The following is a 19263-nucleotide window of genomic DNA, read 5'->3' as shown; positions in this document are numbered from 1 at the left end:
AAGATGAATTTGGGGTGATGGTCTTTACAGAAGTTGTTCACCTTGTTGAGTACTTGGATGACATTCAAAGAATGGGATTTGTTTGGTTTAGAAATTTTGAATTCTAGAGGCTCAAAATGGTGACCAGACTATAAAAGTCAGAAATGACCATTATTCTATGTAAGCAAGAATTGATTTTTGATTTGGTTCAAAAGGTATTTCTTTGATTCCCCAAAGTTGTAATAACCAGCAAATAGCATATTACAAGTAATGGTGAAGTCAAAAGAGTCTAGGGTCAAAGTTTGCAAAAATGGCATAAGCCATATGTTAGGGTTTTTAGGGTTTTACTCTTATTTGATTTCTTTCTCTTTTTGATTTATTTGGTTGGTGATCTCCACTTGATCACTTTAGGGTTTTAGAGTTCATCACATAGACAATAAAACAATCATCATGGCATATCACTCAAGATGCACAAGTCATATGCAGGGCACTATATGCAATTGAAAAGTTTTTGTTGGTTCTGAAATTTGGATCTCTGGAACTTTGCTTCTCTCTTTTATTGAAATTTGGGATGTTACAACCAGCCCCCAAACCTATAGGATGAATAGGACAAACTCAATCGCTTCGAATGAGCTACCCCCACGTTTTAGGTATCCCTAGATACTTAGAGTGCCTTGTTTGGTGTGCTGATTGCTTGTAGTCCCTAGTGCGCTGCCTTGAGTGTTCTTATCTGTTTGTTGTGTGTATGATTGTCTTGGCCGTTAGGTCGGAAAAATACTCTTAGTGTGATAACCTAGCATAGGAAGCCTCCCTAGGATGTTTTCACCCTCACCTACCTCGCCGAGGTATTGCTAACTGCTAGTTAGTTGGATAAGTTAACGAAAAGCTCTAACTCTACCCCCGTTAGCAGTTGTTTTTCAAACATCAGGAAAACTAACCCAAACCGCCATCTACGCTAACTTCCTTCAATATCAGCTGGAGCATCTCGACTACGCCAAGAAAGAAGAAGCCCTACCTTCAAGAGTGACTGCACCTCTGCGAGAAGACATACTAACTTGGTCTATCCTTGATGTATAATCGTGCTAAGCTCGAGGATAATTTCTTGAAAGCCACCCTCTAACACACCGTCTAACAAATTGAGAGAACAATAGTGTCAAAGCCAAGCTACATCAAATGGTTCATCCGCTCCTCATCAAGTGAAGCTCCTGAAGATACTCCAAGACTCAAGACTTTTGGTGTAGTTTACCTGCTCACTTCTTAACTAGTCAACACCGACACTCAAGCTGAAAATTGTCTCCGACGACCTTGTTTCTACTTCATGTGGATACCAACCTGGAGTTTCCTCGACTTACTAACTTACTGCGCGTTAGTTAAACACCGTGACTGCCTATTGAAGCCGTGGTCTACATGTCTTCCCTGAAGATTCTTCAACTGGATACGGAAAATCGATGACTTCTTCAGAAGCCCCCGACAGAACTACAAGGCAGAAGCTCTGAGTTTTTCTGAAAACCCCCGACGAAAAATCCTCAGGGTGGAAGACTTCGTCTTCCACTAAAAGATTGGAGCTGACCCTAAAATTTTAACCTTTCTAAAACACCGTTGGAAACTTAGGATGCACTAACTCCTCTTGAAGCTGTGGACTACACATTGCCCCCTGAAGATGTTTCAACTCAAGACAGGAGGCCAAACACTTCTTCAAAGAGCGTCCGACAAGACTCCGTGGCTGAAGCTTAGAGTTTTCAAACCCCCGATGAACAATTTTAAGGGTGGAAGACTTCGTCTTCCACTAAAATTTAAAGTTAACTCTAAAAAGTTTTCAACCCTGCTCAAGCACCGTTGGGTGCACTACCCCCCCCCCCACAGTCTTGAACCTCCTCTAAGATCATGAAGAAGCTACAGATCCAACACCTACATGGAGTAGTCAACCTCTTCGAGAAGTTTTCCCTCAGCCAGAAGTTACCACGTCTCTCAGAAGCTGAAGTTGCAACCCTCTCAACAACGACACATCTACAGAAGAATGGAGTCTAACTTTCGTTAAACTTTACAACCCTCTAGCCCTACACTTAGTAATCTCGGGACGAGATTATTTTAAGGGTGGAAGATCTGTAACACCCCAACTTTTGCAACCTTGATTAATTGTCCTTATTGCAAAAATTAGAGGAAACAAAAACTTATTCATTAGACTAATTAAGATGAATTGCCTTGATCTGTCTGTTAAGATGAATTGCTTTGATCTGTTGGTAGATGTATTGTCTTGTTTTGCTTGTTGAGTTTTGTCTTGAGCTACCTCATAGAACAACACCCCTAGTGGTTAAACAAGTAGCTCACCAAATAAAACACATGTGTGTCTTAGGAAGAATTGTTTTCCTTCTTACTACATCAAACCTCTCTCCTGATGACAACATGAGTGTGCCATCTTGATTTTTCTCTTTGTGGTACAAGATAGCTCAATCATCCTTAATTCAAAACTTGGGATCGTCTACCCCTAGCTACATCCCTCTCTTATACCCACTCATCCTTGTTGGTTTTGAGGCCATGTCGACCATCTGTGTTGACAGGCTTAAAATGTCCAGACTTTAGCAGTTAATCTCTAAGCAACCACAACTGTTATTGGTAGCCTCAATACATGGATCTCATCTATGCAACACCCTCTTCAACCTCCACGTCCTGCATGTCTCATGCAAACTCTGCAGAGTCAAATCTATTCGAATAGCCGCGTCCGCGGTCATGGACGGGTTGCAAAGGCCTACCTTAACCTGGGCTTGAGTTTTGTTTTGACAAATGCTTTGCAAAAGAAGTGTTGTGTTGGATGTACCGGAAGGGTACGGGAAAAACGCGTGTGTAGACCATATGGTGATGGTCGTGGAAAAATAAGACCGAACGGGGGACTCATCCCTTAGTGCTTCATGTAGATGAACTCTTCTTTAGTAAAGATATAGAGATGTCATAGAACTTCCCTAGCACTCCCATCAAATGAGATGGCGGTATGCTAACTCATCTCTAACAAAGATGTAGAGATGTCATAGGACTTCCATAGCACCCGCATCGCTTGAGATGCCGGAACGCTAACTCTTTCCTAAAGATATAGAGATGCCGGAACGCTAACTCTTTCCTAAAGATATAGAGATGTCGTAGTCTATCTTTGAAGTATCTTCTTCAATAAAGATATAGAGATGTCATAGGACCACCATAGTGTCCCCATCACTTGAGATGTCGGGATGCTATATCCACAAGAAAAACTATTTCTCTTTCACATGCTATATCCACAAGAGAAACTATTTCTCTTTCACATGCTATATCCACAAGAGAAACTATTTCTCTTCCACATGCTATTTCCACTAGAGAAATTAGCTCTTCCCTCTTGTCATCTTAGACTAGCACGCTTGTTATCTTGCACTCTTGCAAAGTACCTTTCTTGATGGTTTGCGAGTACAATTCCAATGTACTCACGGCTTTGTCCCTGGCTATTTACTTGGCCAGATTTGGAGGAACACGATGGATGAAGAAGGAGTTGACGACGTCTATGCGAGCTAGGAACGTCTTCCCGACCGCTTGCTCGTAGGGTTTATGGCGGATGACTTGGGTACTGCGTCGCTGAAGTGATGATGCTACTCTGATGTTTAGTTAGGCCCTTCGAGGCTATTATGTAAGTATTGGTCATGTGACCATGTTGTAATTTTCTTACTCCGCTTTGTAACGGATGGTGTAATTTGATATCAGTTCGGTTATGTGTTCAAGGCGCGCTGATCATGGGATCGTGAACTGTATACATAACAGGGAATTCCGGACAGCTAGTCCGGGGTCCCCACATGAAACTAGTTTAACCATTAGGCCAAACTGATGCTTTTCATGGGCTTTAGCTCTTACTCTAAAAACTTGATCATAGACGTAGAGGTAGAACTAGTGCTCTGAGTGCTGACTTCTTTCTGCTGTTTGTTGAATTCAAATTAAGATGATCCAGTTTGGAAAGATATTTGCCCATCAGTAAAGGGAGTTCAGCAGAGATGCAAGTACTAGATGGATTCAAGAAAATACTGTCAGCTTGTTTCTTTGCTAACAGGAAGAAGAGCTTCAGTGTAACTCAAGTCAGAAATGTGTACTTGCAACCATTTTGAAGCATTCTTTTACCTAACCTGACAATGAACTACAAGGACCGATCTCTCTCTGCTATGTTCTACTTAAACTGAAATCGTTTTCTGTAGCTCTCTTTCTCTTGCTGAAACTTTAACCACCACTGATTAAAATCTTCAGAGAACAAGTTTAAAAGGTACCTAAAACTGAGAATGGACGCTACAGGAATCTTCGCTAAGAACGAGCCCTATCATGAATTAGACTATCTGATGTTTCTCTCTTTTCATCCAAAATACTTCTATTCCACCTCCAGGCATCAGTTCATCTCACAGGAAATACAAGGAATGGATCTTGAACCAGAGAAACAAGTACTGGAGGCTTCACATACGAGTTGTACCTGTCTCAAATATGAAAAGGGACAGATCGGAGATGTGGCTGGGTCTCTTCTTCTCTCCCTCCATGTGTCTTCTGATGTCCTCCTTTCTCTGGTTCTCCTCTAATACAGCGAATAGTCTGGGTCTTACTCTTCAAGGCGCTGGTTCTCCTAGGTAGTTGCCATGATTGGAAAATGGTTCTTGGAGAGCTGAATGTTTTGATTGGCAGTGGTGTGATTGGGAGATAACGATGGGCATGGTGGTCTGATGTGTTGGAGACCTGGAGTGGGCAAGTACTAGTTGGTCACGTCTGCTCATGTCAAGTGTGGTTCTCACCTCTGGATATTTTGGATATATGGTACTGTAGCTTATATCTATCAACCAAAGACTGGTAGATATTTAGCTCTAGTAACTCATGTGTGCGGTGATATCTGCTAATTTTATCTCTTCAACCCGACAAACTATATTTGAAACCATTTTGAGGACAGATAAAATAGGAAATAAAATTGCCAATTTTTTAATGTGTTTCAAATTTTCTGCAATGTATGTTCTCGAGAGTTAAATAAAATGATGCATGTCATGCTCATGATGCACATTACATCTCCTATTTAGGATTAGTTAAAACAGGGATGTTACAGACACCCTATTCCATTCACCCCAGTAATACCAAGATGTACATGGATTTGAAGGAGAGATTATGGTGGAACAACATGAAGCGAGACATCGCAGAATATATAGCCAAGTGTGATGTGTGTAGCAGAGTAAAGGCTGAGCACCAGAAACCAGCAGGTTTATCGCAACCGTTGAAGGTTCCAGACTGGAAATGGGATCAAATTGGTATGGACTTTATTACCGGATTACCCCGAACAAGATCAGGGTATGATCCAATTTGGGTTATAGTGGATCGTCTGACAAAGGTAGCACACTTTGTGCCAGTAAAGACCACTTATACCAGTGCTAAGCTAGCGGATATCTACATGAAGAGAATTGTGTGCCTCCATGGTGTACCCAAGAGTATCGTGTCTGATAGAGGTACCCAATTTACCTCACATTTCTGGAAACAACTACATGAGTCCTTAGGAACCAGACCGGAGTTCAGTATAGCTTTTCACCCTCAAACAGATGGTCAGACTGAGAGAGTGAATCAGATCTTAGAGGACATGTTGAGAGCTTGTGTTATAGACTATGGATCCAGTTGGGATGATAGTTTAACATATGCATAATTTTCTTACAACAGCAGTTATCAAGCTAGCATTGAAATGTCGCCATTTGAAGCTCTATATGGAAGAAAGTGTACCTCACCACTGTTGTGGAGTGGAGTAGGAGAAAGAAGTTTCTTTGGACCAGATATTATCCAAGAAGCAGAAGAAAAGGTTAGACTGATCAATGATAGACTGAAAATAGCACAGTCTAGACAGAAGAGCTATGCCGATAATAAGCGAAGGGATGTTTCGTATGAAATAGGAGATAAAGTTTATCTCAGAGTATCACCCCTTCGGGGTGTCAAGAGATTTGGAATCAAAGGAAAGTTAGCCCCTAGATTCATTGGACCTTTCAAAGTCTTATCCCGTAAAGGAGAAGTGGCTTATGAGATTGAAGTGCCAGAGATTCTTCCAGCAGTGCATAATGTGTTCCATGTCAGCCAACTGAAGAAGTGTCATCCGGAGATGTCAGAAACCCCATTGAAGGATACAATACTTCTCGAGGAAGTTCATTTGGAAAGTGACTTGACCTATGGGGAGAAACCAATCAAGATCTTGGAAAGAGCTGAAAGGAATACTCGTACCAATACTATCAAGTTCTGCAAGGTTCAGTGGAGTCACCATAGTGAGGAAGAAGCTACTTGGGAGCGCGAAGACAATCTTCGAGAAGATCACCCTCACCTATTTGCTACCCTTTCCAAAGCCCGAGGAGGTCCTTCATCCTAAGGGGGTTAGTCTGTAACATCCAAAGTTTTCAAAATTCAATAACATCACGCATCCATATCATTCATGCATTGAAAGTCAAATAAAAACAAACAAAACCCAAATAGGTCAAAACCCTAATAAATCAACCCTAGTTGTATTATGTTGCAAATAGCCTAATTGACAAAGTTATTTTATTTATTTTTCAAATGAACATTTTCTTGTATCTCTTAGTCCTAAAACAATCCTCTGAATTTTACAAATTTTTAGAAAAATATTTGAGCTCATTTGGAGCTAGGGTTCAAAAGTTATGAAATAAAATATAAAAGGAAAAAGAGAAAAGAACAAAAAAAAACTAAACGGGCGCCCGAACTGGGTCGGCCCAAGGCGAACCAGCCCAGCCGGCTGATTCGGCCCGTGCACCGCCCCTCCCTCACCCTATCTCCTCTCTCTCACCGACAGGTGGGGCCCACCTGTCGGGAGCCTCTTCTTCCCCAACCGTCTACTTCCCACACGCACACCCCGCTCCTCCCGGCCACCTCGCCCACCTCCTCACCCCACCCCGCTTGCACCACCGCCTCGGCCCCGAGCCCTTCCCTCTTAAAGCCCGCCTCCCCTCCTCCATTTTCCCCCTCAGCCCCGCACCCCACGCCGCCAGGCTGCGTCGGTATTGCTCGCCGGAGCAAGCGCCCGCGTCACCATCTCCGGCCGCCCGCTGCAGCCACCCGAGGCCGAGCCCGGCCGCGCCGACACCACCATCCGCCTCGCCACAGGCCGCCGCACGGCGTCCGCCCGTCCGCCACCGTCGTCACCATCACCCCCCCCCCCCACAGTGAGTTTCTCCCTTCTCTTATCCCCTTTTCTCTCCACCGTTGGATTCAGATCAGGCGATTAGGAATAGAACATAACCCGAACCGGTATCGGCCAGTAGCACGCCGCCACGTGGCTGCCTGGTCAGCCCCCGGTCAAATTAGTCAAATGTTGTTTAAACTCAAATTCAAATGTCACAAAATGTTCCAAACTTGTAAAATCAATATAAAATCAACCGTAGGCCCAAATTTTACAAATTTTATATCGTTGGAAAGCATGAAACCTGTAGAACACAACCATGCAATAATACTGTATAGGTTCTGTGATAAGTTTTGCACCATAATTCAAAACAAAGAATCAACCCTTTGGCACTAATAAAATTGTGTAAATTAATCTAGTGGGCCAAAATTTACAAATTTGTAGTCTCTGGAATCCTTAGAACATGTAGATGATCATGGAACCAGAGTTGACCAAAGTTGATACATGCACAAACTTGCTTCTGCAAATTTATTCAAATCAGTATTCTGACAATAATTCAAATTCTACAAACTATTTTTGAATGAATCCAATTGCCATAGTCTTGTATTACTGTACTCTATCCAGATATGTTGGGTTTATATTTTTTACAAAACGTAAACACTACATTAGCTATTTTAGTTCATGTTTATGCATTGTTTAAGTAGTTAATAGTGCTATAAATGATATCTTAATAAAACAAATGCAACCAGAGAGCATTACCAACATCATGAATACCAGAGAACACTAAATACAACATTGTCACATCATACCTATGTGTGAAAGTAAATTGTGCATATCATGCATGCATACATGTCTATGATTGTTCATCTGGAATGTTATGTTTATTTTGCTTTTGTCTGATTGTTGATTAGATTGTGAAGGAGATGAGGGCTACACTTGCAATTGCTGCGAATTTGCTGGTTGCTTTGATCAAGGCAAGTGACATTCAAATCCTACCTATTATATATTATGAGTTAGTGATTTTAAATTAGTATGCATGGTAGGGTTTTGTTTTCGAAAGTAAAAGTATTATGATATGCTAGCAAACCCAGTAGTGTGTAGCCACTCCTGAGCCCACTGTTAGAAATGCTTAGTTTGCCTAGCAACATCAAATGCCAATGTTGTTTCATTGTTTGGTTGTAAGTGTTTGAAAATTGAAAATTAACAACCTCAATGAAACACCTGGGTGGAATGGTTGTATGGTGGGAGGCTACTCAGGACCACGTGCCCTAGTGGATTTAACCTGTGGACTTAAGTGGGGGTTATCACCTAAGTTCGCTCATGCAGAGTGGTTGCTTTGGACCGCACACCTGGTGGATTTAACCAGGGGATCGTGTGGGGGTTTACTACCTGTAAGAGGTTTTAAGCCTGTGAGTTTCACTTGTGGTTGGCCATCCAGGAACAAAGAGATTACCAAGTCTTCCATGTTTAGATAGCTTCCAGTGCAGCCTTATGTTATTATGGTCTCTGCTAGGATTAATTAAGTTTTGAGGTTCAACTTGTTTGCTAGACATTCGGATGTGGCAACGGCCAATGGGAATGGGTCTAGCTGGTATGCTTGATTTCTCCTTCTGAAATATCTTGTCTCATTCTTCTCTCTGGGTAGAATTGGTCATAAGGTGAAAGTGCACAACCTCTCGAGAGTTAAACCTAAGATCTTAGTAGTGTCCCCAGTTACGGACAATTTGAGCTCCTGGACAGGGAATGTACGGAAGAATCTCATCACCTTTTCTGAATGTATTAAAATTGTGTAAACAACTCTATAAAACTCATGGTGGATGTAACCATGTGATTTCTTATAAAACTCATGGTGGATGTAACCATGTGAAATTCTTTTCCCTTAAAACTCATGGTGGATTTAAACCATGAGGCTGTTTATAATATTAATCAAAGTTTTCAAAATATTTTGTTTTAAATAAAATATAGGATAAAATTGGCTTTATGCAAATTAGCCCAAGACTCCACTTGCCAGATATCATGTAGTTAGTATTTCACAATCGCCACCAAATAAGTGTCATTTGCCAGTACATCGTTGTACTGACCTCCATTCGTGGGGCTGCATATTCAAATGTGCAGGTTCATCTGAAGAAGATTATTAGGTTTGGTCTCGAGTCTACATTCCAACATGTCTGCCTGTCGCACATGATGAAGATGGAGGCTCCATGCTACTTTATTTTCACTGTGTTAGATATTTGAACTTTAATTGAATGCTAGTCATTTGGACTATGCAAGTTGTATTTCCCCTTATTTGTCATACCAGATCATTATGTTGTAATATTGATAGTACTGCTATGAACGCTATATTTTGTACTGTGGTGCTATCAGTGATCCAGGGAGTAGCACTGAAGACAGGTGTTCTACCTTTATGAAAAGGTAGGGCGTTACACACTTCTCTTCATGCTTGACTTCATAAGAAAGAGTTTAGGGTTAGGGGGTAGATACATGATTTTTCTGGTTTGAATATGTCTAGACCTTGTTGATCAACATGAATGCTTACTATATGACATAAGAAGACTATGTGCTTTGGTTTTTTTATTTTTTGATTTTGTTTGAATTTTTATGCGAATCTTTATCAAATCCTAGGTTTGACCAAGATTTAAATAAGTTTAAAATATGAATATGAAAAAGTAAACCCGTATCCTTCTTAGTCACTCCAAAATGAAGCTCTTGGGGTGTTTTTGAAATTTCTATGTTTGAAACCAAAAACCACTTCTCTTCATGCTTGACTTCATAAGACAGAGTTTAGGGTTAGGGGTAGATACATGATTTTTCTGGTTTTGAATATGTCTAGATCTTGTTTATCAACTTGAATGCTTATAAGAAGACTATGTCCTTTGGTTTTTCATTTTTTTTTGATTTTTTTTATTTTTTATGCCCATTTGAATATGGTTTGACCAAGATTTAAACAAGTTAAAAACATGAACGGAAAAATTAAGCATGTATCGATCCTTCTTAGTACGTGGGAGGTTTTTGAAATTTCCATGTGTGAAATCCAATACCACTTCTCTTCATGCTTGACTTCATAAGATAGATTTTAGGGTTAGGGGTAGATACATGATTTTTCTGCTTTGAATATGTCTATACCATGTTTATCAACTTGAATGCTCTTACTATATGATATAAGAAGACTATGTGATTTGATTTTTAATTTTTTTTTCATTTTTTGAATTTTATGACCATTTGAATCTTAGTCAAATACTAGGTTTGTCCAAGATTTAAACAAGTTTAAAACATGAATAGAAAAGTAAGCCTGGATCCTTCTTAGTCAGTCCAAAATGAATCTCCTGGGAAGTTTTTGAAATTTCCATGTTTGACACCCAAAAGCACTTCTCTTCATGCTTGACTTCATAAGACAGAGTTTAGGTTAGGGGGTAGATACATGATTTTTATGGTTTGAATATGTCTAGACCTTGTTTATCAACTTGAATGCTTACTATGTGACATAAGAAGACTATGTGCTTTGGTTTTTTATTTTTTTATTCTATTTTTATTTTTTATGCCCATTTGAATCTTGGTCAAATCCAAGGTTTGACCAAGATTTAAACAAGTTTAAAACATGAATATGAAAAAGTAAGCCCGTATCCTTCTTAATCACTCCAATATGAAGCTCTTGGGAGGTTTTTGAAATTTCTATGTTTGAAACCAAAAACCACTTCTCTTCATGCTTGACTTCATAACATAGAGTTTAGGGTTAGGGATAGATACATGATTTTTCTGGTTTGAATATGTCTAGATCTTGTTTGGATATGTTTCTGAGGCCGAAGGTCATGGCTGTGTAGCAATAGGAGCCGAGTGGCGTGATGAACGCCGTTTTCTCCTGGTCTTCTACTGCCATCTTGATTTGAGTGTACCCGGAGTATGCGTCATGGAAGCACAGCGACTCCGACCCCGCTAATGTAGATCTTTTCTCTCCGTAGGGATTACCATCCAGATAGGATGATTGTTGAACTTTTGACGCTAAAGGATCACTCTTTGGGTAAATCAGAAGACTAAATTGAGTGGACTTCACGACATCCTTAATCATATTTCTTGTTGGCGTCTTCCTCTACACTTCAAAACTTAGCTCATGGTTATCCTTGCCATATTCCTACGTTTGACAACACTTGTCTATTATTGAAGAGGATACCAAACTATCTTCCCAGGGTTCAAGCTTATTAGTGTTGTCTTTCTTGTGGGTATGTCTCTATTGAATTCGCAAAGCCAATAATACAAGAGCGAATAACAAGAGTAGTAGGAATGGTTATCAATCCATCCTGCACCCAGATCATTACTTTGCACATGGTTTGTTGAATCTCGCATTCTAACTCTTGGTCAACCTCACTGTTTGACAAAAAGCTTTCTTGGAGATTGAACTATTGTTCATTCCCATTGTTCAATTTTTTTTTAAGAAAACTTCTATCGATCCCTAGCTATGGTTTTGCGTATCTCCCACTCTATGCTTCTTCATCTTGCTTAGGAACACCATGGTTGGAGGTTGTATGTTGCCGTCTTCATGGCGACTCGTCGAGAAAAGACTTGCTTGGTTTGGGGTGTAGATGAGAATAGATAGAAAGATTCTAAAGAAGGTTCCTCCCCAAACACAACATATCAAATCAATTCAGTATACAAACAACATCTAACAAGCATCAAACAACGTGGTTCAAACACAAACAAACTATTCAGTATGGTCATACCACAATTAGGTATGATCAATACGTTATTACGACATCGTTGGTCACGAAAATAAAACTGATGGTGGTCTAATCTATTTTTGTCTTGACTGTTTCAAGTTTCCTCTATTACTTCTATGAGGCATTCCTCGGTGTTGTGCAGTCTTCATCTGAGTCTTCCTTCAAGTTCTTCGTTGTCCTTCCATGTAAAACTTCTTGCGGAGTCAAGAATATCATGCGAATCATTAGTTTTCTTGGGTCATTATCTATCCTTTCTTGATGGTTTTCTTGGGTTATTTTATCTAAGGAAAGAGGAAAACATTTTTGAAGTTGGAGTAGGTAAGAATACTAGAAGTTCACAAAACACATTTTTTAATAGAAACTTGATTAGATAGATTTTTCATCCTTGGGGCTTCCTATTTCTAATCCAAACCTAGGGTCACGAACCTAAGGGCAACACAATGCTCTGATACCATCTGTAGTGACCTCACCCGGTAGGGTGCCGATCCCTGTGCTTTATTGTGCTAGTCCCTGGATCAATCGCTAGCACACACAGTTTAAGATGTAATACCAAGAAACAAAGGTGTTTATTACATCGCATGATCCATATATACATAATGACTTACAAATTGCATAGCACAAGGCTAGCATTACATCAGAGTTTTACAATGAACAAACATATAGCATGGAGTCCTTCATCTTCATGTGCCACAGGCGAGCATGTTGAGGATAGACCCATAACCCTAATCATCGTAACTCACTCGCTGACAAGGTATCAACTAGTCAATGCCTATGGATTGTAGGCTAAGGTTTAGTTGGAAGTAGAGGGCAAGTAGATCTCAAAGGTTTGAGCCGAAAAGTACTCGACGATTATGAAAACTAGGGTTTGTAAACAATGATTCGATGATCTCTGCGTCCCTCGACTCCCCCTTATATAGGAGGTGGAGCCGAGGGATTCGTGTTGTACAAGTTACAAAGTCCGGGAAGGATTCAAACTCATGCCGTAAGATTACAAATAAGACTTTCTATTACAACTCTAGCTTTCCTTAATAACATCTTGGGCTTCCGAATCTTCTTATTCTTCGAGTAGTGGGCCTTCAGTAAACCCCGGGTACTATCTTCGGCAGGCCCATTAGGGATGCCCATGTCAGTAGCCCCCGAGATTTTGCTTGAATCATAGAGTCAGGGAAAATCTCCACTGTTTATTTTTACTCGACAACTTAAACTTGTCTATATTTCTTCATATAAATTTCTATATTGTACAGGGATAATGGTAGTTGGGGCTAGTTCATCTGACGGATCAGGTACTAGTTAACTGCTCTAGTGGCAATCCGCAAAAACCTACTTCAAAATCACGTCCCTGGACATGATTTCGGGATACTGGTGTAAACTTCGACGTGTGCCGCTTAAGGTCTTACCATTCTGTCGAGTCCCAGTCATATTTATCGGGTACCTAACGCGTCCGTTAGGATTTTTCTTCGTATCTGTTGATACGGATAAAAGTAGCAAACCGACATCAGAGACGGCGCCACGCCTCACAGAATAGATCTGGGGTCTTACCTTCGCAAAGTTTTGCGGCATTCAGAAATTGATCGCAACTTCGGCGTTCTGAGAATATATTGTCGAGTGCTTATTCGGCTGATGGAATAGCACATTTTATCGAGTCACGGATGACTTATATTGCTCTCCCGATGGGAGTATATGCAGAGTTATTTATAACTCAAAATATATTCTTTTGCTTTTCTATGTTTCTTCTTTTCACTCTGACTTTCTTTCTTTTTTTATAATTTCATCGGGCACGCGAACAGCGTTCCCGATGGGAGTAGCCCCCGAGGCTACAGCCAAGGACTTGTGCTTGGTTGTAGGCTCCACGCTATATGCCGCTATATTTTCTTTCTCTCCCGAAGTTTTATAATTTCTCGGGTGCGCGAACAGCGCTCCCGATGGGAGTAGCACCCGAGGCTATGAACAAATATTTGTATTTGATCATAGGCTCACACCATTTCTATTTTGTCTTTCTTGATCTCTTCATTTTTCCAAAGTAGCCCCCGAGCATTTGTTCAAAAACTTGTATTTGATCAAAGGCTCGTCAATACTTTTGCATGTCGCCTTTTGATGCAGCTGTTGAGTCGAATTTTTCTTCTGCCAAGGTGACGTGATTGCTGACGATAGCCACGATTGCTAGTCAAAAATTTACGACAAGTCTTTTCTCGCTGCCATGCGGGCCCAATTGATCTACTATCTTGACACGTCGTGCAAGTGGGGGACACACGTCCTCCGCTTTTCCTGGCGCACACACCGTAACTTCCCCAACGTTAAGTTACTTTTTTACCCTTGTTGCCACGTGGCTATCATCTGTCACACATTTCCCTTATCCAACGGTTCGTCGTTTCACCGCACCCCTATATAAGATCGTCTTCTTCCTCCTTGAACACTTCCGCTCACGCCGTCCTCCTTCTCTCATCTGCAAATTTCCTCCTGCGATTCACAACCTCTTAAGCTCCTCGCCTCCAAACTGCAAACCCTGCGCCATTGTTGATGCCACCGCGTCGATTGACAAGGCACAGCACGCCGGAATCCTCCATGGCCGCCGCGGATCTTGTGGCGGCGGAGTGGGAAAGATCGAAAATTTCCACTCAAGACATCAACATGCTGAAGAAGCTGGGGATCAGCAAGAAACCCAAGGCACTGTGCTTCCCCAGTGAGGAGAGCTACCCAACCCCTCCAATGGGGTACCGGGTAAGTTTTGTCGATCACCTCATCCGCGGTCTGTCCGCCCCCATTCATCCTTTTCTTCGTGGACTGCTTTTTATCTACGGTCTGCAACTCCACCACCTCACGCCAAACTCCATTCTTCACATCTCCATTTTCATCACTCTTTGCGAGGCCTTCCTTGGCGTCCAGCCCTAACCGGGCGCTATGGAAGCGCATTTTCTTCTGCCGCCGTAATGGCTCGCCCAATGTCGCCTATAATATAGGCGGCGTTGTAATTTCTGTTCGGCCCACTGTTGACTACTTCGACGTCAAGCTTCCTGACTCAGTTCAAGGATGGCGCAAGAAGTGGTTGTACATTCAGGAGGAGAACCATGGATGTGCGGAGGACAACATTCCTCCTTTTGATGGCGCCGAAAAAATCTTTCGCCGCCGCTCCTGGGACGCGGAGGCCACCGAAGAAGAAAGGGCGTCGACAGAAACCTTGATGACTCGTATCCACGAGTTGCAAAATACTCGCGGCCAAGAATTATCGGGCATCCAAATCACTGCATACTTTCTTAGGACTAGAGTGCAGCCACTTCAAGCTCGCAAATATCCTCTCTGAAAATATGCCGGCGACGAAGATGTAGATCGGCTGTTGGTGAATTTGGAGGTCAAGGATTTAGAAAAACTTGTCCGAAAAATTTCATCTCTCAGCAAAAGAGATGTTGTCCCTTCTTCTTGCCGTGTGACGCCGTTCAGCGCCGCCAATCCACTTCCCAAGGTAATCTTTGTCTATTGTCTTGTTGTTGCTTTGCTATCTTTTTTGTAACTTCTTTCTTGACATCTCTCCCTGTTTTATTTTGCACAGAATCATCCAAACCTTGTCTCGCTTCCTCCTCTTCCTGAAGGTGGAGACGTCGAAGAAAGGGCCATTGTCGCTGATGACAATCAAGAGGCTCCGTCTTTTGTGAATGAACCCGTGGATTCTCGAAAATCCGCGGGATCTTCCGAAGGCACTGCGTCGGCACAATCTCCTCCTCCAGCTGTTTCTCCAAAAGGGAAAAGGAAGAGGAGTAACGTCGAAGATTCCGGCACTTCCAAAGCCGAAGAAGTTGATCCTTCACATCAGAAGGCAACTTATGATCCATATCTCGCATCCCTCGTCAGCTCGTAAGTCACCTTGATTTCCCCTTAGTCGAAGTTTTTTTTGTCTCATCTTGCTTTTTATGCTGTCGATCTTTAATCGCAGTGATGATGAGGAAGAAATACCAACTCGTGATGTGGCTCCTCGGACGAGCGCGTCACATACTTTACTTGTGTCGGAGACGCTAGTTGAAGGAGAAGAATCCTCGCCTCCTCAACAAAACGTCGTCACCACCACTCCTCCTTCAAGCCCCCTTGCTCCTTCACCGAAAAGGACAAGGGTTGAAACGATCATCGAGCCTGCCCCTCAATTGGGTAGCTCTTCTCAGGCGCTCTTGGATGATGTAAGTTTTTGACTTTCCTGCTAGTATCTATATTTCCTCTGTTTACTTATTTTTGTGCCTTCATTTTTTTTTCTCGTACCGATATTTTTTCTCTATTCTTCTTTGACAGCCCATGATCAAAGAGCTTATTCGCATTGGGTCCCAATTCATTGGGTACCGTGAATATGCCAGCAGGACTGAAGGTAACAACTTTTTGCTGTCATTATTTCCGATCTTCTTGCTCCTATTTTTGTCGCAATTTTGATTGTTCTTTTCTATTTTGGCAGAGAAACTTGCAGAGGCCAACCAGGCTTGCCGACACTCTTGCTCAGAAATTGGAGCAAAGTGAAACGGCTCGCCAGAAAGCCGAACTTGATGCTAGCCAAGCAAAAGTGGAGGCTGATGAGGCCAAAGCAAAAGCTGCTAGTGTCGAAGAACTGCAAAAGAAACTTGAAGATGCTGAAGCTGCTCTAAATGAGCACAAAGCCGCACAAGCCGCCCGTGAAAAGGGAATCCTCAAGCGCGTGAACACACAAAATCGTCGCTTCCTCGGTAGCTTTGTTGATCCCTTCTATTTTTCGTAAGGCTTGCTCTCTTTTGTTTTATCTTGCTGTCGACTAACATATAATTTCTATGTCAGGTCAAACAAGCCAAGATTTTGACCTTGAGAATCCCACCAATGATCCTCTGCTTGACGCACTGTCTTATCTGGAGTTTCACGGCCAAGAGATTCGCGAAGGCGTGGTGAATGCTGACGCAGGATTGTCGAAGTTGTTCCCCTACTTCTTCCCGAAGAAAGAGGAGCCGAAGACTTTCCTTACCCTTGCCAAGTACTTCAATCCACCAGAGGATCTTGGACTGAAGATGCGCCAGGAGAACATGAAGGTTGTTGTTGAGAACACTATTGCCTTGGTCGCCGATAGTCAACAAACTGTTGACTGGATGAAGGTAGGCGACACCAAGCAGATAGAGCAATCAAGATGGAGGTCGTTGATCAAGGCAGCTAAGCCCAACACGAAGAAAATCCTGGCCTATCTCGGGATCAAGCCATCTTCAACTCCTAGCTCATCAAGGCCGGAGGTCTAGTTGAATGCCTTTGCTTTTTCTTTCCTTTGCTTTCTCTATCCCTTTTGCTGTTGTCGCCATTTTAGCCTTGGCGACAATTACCCTGTTAGTCCCTTTTGGAGAATCTTCTTTTGTAATGTCCGTGTAAATTTTCTAGAAATTAATGAAATTCCTCTTCGTACTTATCATTGATCCCGGGACTTTCTTTTCCAGTTAATATTTGATAATTATTCGACCAACCCTTGCTCTGCCGCTGCTTCACCTGCGTCTTCCTTCTCGAAGAAAATACTAGTCGATGATAATCCCTTCGAAGGTTCTTCAAGCAAACATTTGTCGGAAGATTTGCAAGAACTTCGACAACAACTTCAATCCATGAAGAAACAAACTCTGGCAATGATGGAACAATCTCGGAAAGCGTTCGAACAAGAAAAACTTGCTCTCCAACAAGCCGAAGAGGCTATGGCTGCCAAGGATGCTGCTGTATTGGAAGCAAAGGGAGCCACTACCCGAGAAAATAGCATGCTCGAGCTAATGTTGGAAGCTAGCACAGATATGTTAGGTATGTTTTTTCAACCTCACAATGCCTCCTTTTTATTTTGCTGTGCCTTCCTTCAAATTTCTTGCCTTGTCGCTTAATAGGCTCGGTTCTTGACGCTGCTGCCGAAGATCGAAGAGTGAACGAGAGAACGAATCTCCTTGTCAATCTTTCCCTTAACCATGGCTGTTTATTCTGGGCCAATCCTGAACGAACCCAACAAATTGTCAGGTTCCAAGATCGTGCTTGCCAAGTGCGCGAATTTCTCAATTTTTGCACGACGACATTAACCCTTGTTTACAGGACTTTGTTTCCTCGAAATGAGGTTCCCAAAACTCTTCCTGAATTGCCGGAGATATTCAGAGATGCTCCCCGCATTCATAATTTTGTGCGAGCTCAATTGACTGCTGGAGCGAGGTTCGCCATGATTATGATAAATATTTGTCATCCAAAATTAGACCTGATGAAGATTGTTGCTGATTGCCTGGCCAAGAAAACGCGGCGAAAAATTGATATTGACACAATTGATGAGATGGTAGCTCCTGTGGCCGAGTCGATGATAGATTAGCTTCTTCGGATGGACTCAGAATTCTTCATCAAGGGGTCCTATGGTGAACATAAAACAAACAGAGGCTTGTCCGTAGATAGTATTTTGGGCTTTAACTGATTTATACTATATTGGAAACCTTGTGTCTCTATCTTTTTTGATTTCTTTTTTATTTCCGAAGAAATTTGTTGTATATTGCAAAGTGCTCTATATTGTTGGAGCCCCCGAGCCTTCTGGCTAGAGTTTGTACTGTTTTTTCCATCTTGAAGATTTTTCCTTCTGTTGTAATAAGACATCCTTGTTTTTTTCATTGATGGATTGCAAGTCTTCGAGTATCTTTAATATCGAAGTTCTATACTTTGGTTGCGAGGTTCTTGGACCAAAGCAATTAAGATTTTTGACGTGTACACTATATTTATAGTTGTTGGCTTCCGATTTTTATATTTGGCGAGGTATTAGCGTACCAAGGCGAAATATTTCGGTAAATCTATATTGTACGTATTTTGAGACTTAAAGGCGTTGAGCCCCCGAGCGTGTCGAAGAATAAGAAATATATCTCCAATATCTTTATTATATTGCAGCACCGCGAGCCCGCCTCATTAAAAACCTTTCCGGCCCCACTCGGTGCCCCGAAAAGGAAAAGAGTGCGTCTGAAAACTCGCGGGCGTTTCAGTACATTGTATTTTTACAGATAAGGACTATATTTCAGCTCTAGGCGTAGAACCGCCTGAGCTGCGCTACGTTCCAGGGGTTTTTCTCGGGAACCCCTGTCTTCTTGTCCTTGATCCTGTACGCTCCTCCGTCAATGACTTCCGTGACGATGTAAGGCCCCAACCATGGTGACTCGAGTTTCTCTGTACTTTGCTGGTTGAGCCGTAGGACCAAATCACCGACCTGGAAAGATCTCGGCCGTAATCGTCGACTGTGGTAGTTCTTCAAGTCTTGCTGGTACTTGGTAACCCGTGACAGTACTTCATCTCGAGCTTCATCGAGTGCTTCCATATCATCCTCCCGAACTTTTCGTGATGTTTCTTCGTCATACTCTGTTACTCTTGGAGAATCGTGCTCTATTTCAATTGGTAGTACGGCTTTAGCTCCATGGACGAGGAAGAACGGGGTTTCTTGTGTCGCCGTGTTTGGTGTTGTTC

This window comes from Lolium rigidum, chromosome 7 (genome assembly GCF_022539505.1).
Source record: "Lolium rigidum isolate FL_2022 chromosome 7, APGP_CSIRO_Lrig_0.1, whole genome shotgun sequence".
NCBI lineage: Eukaryota > Viridiplantae > Streptophyta > Magnoliopsida > Poales > Poaceae > Lolium > Lolium rigidum.
Note: the sequence above shows the minus strand (reverse complement) of the source record.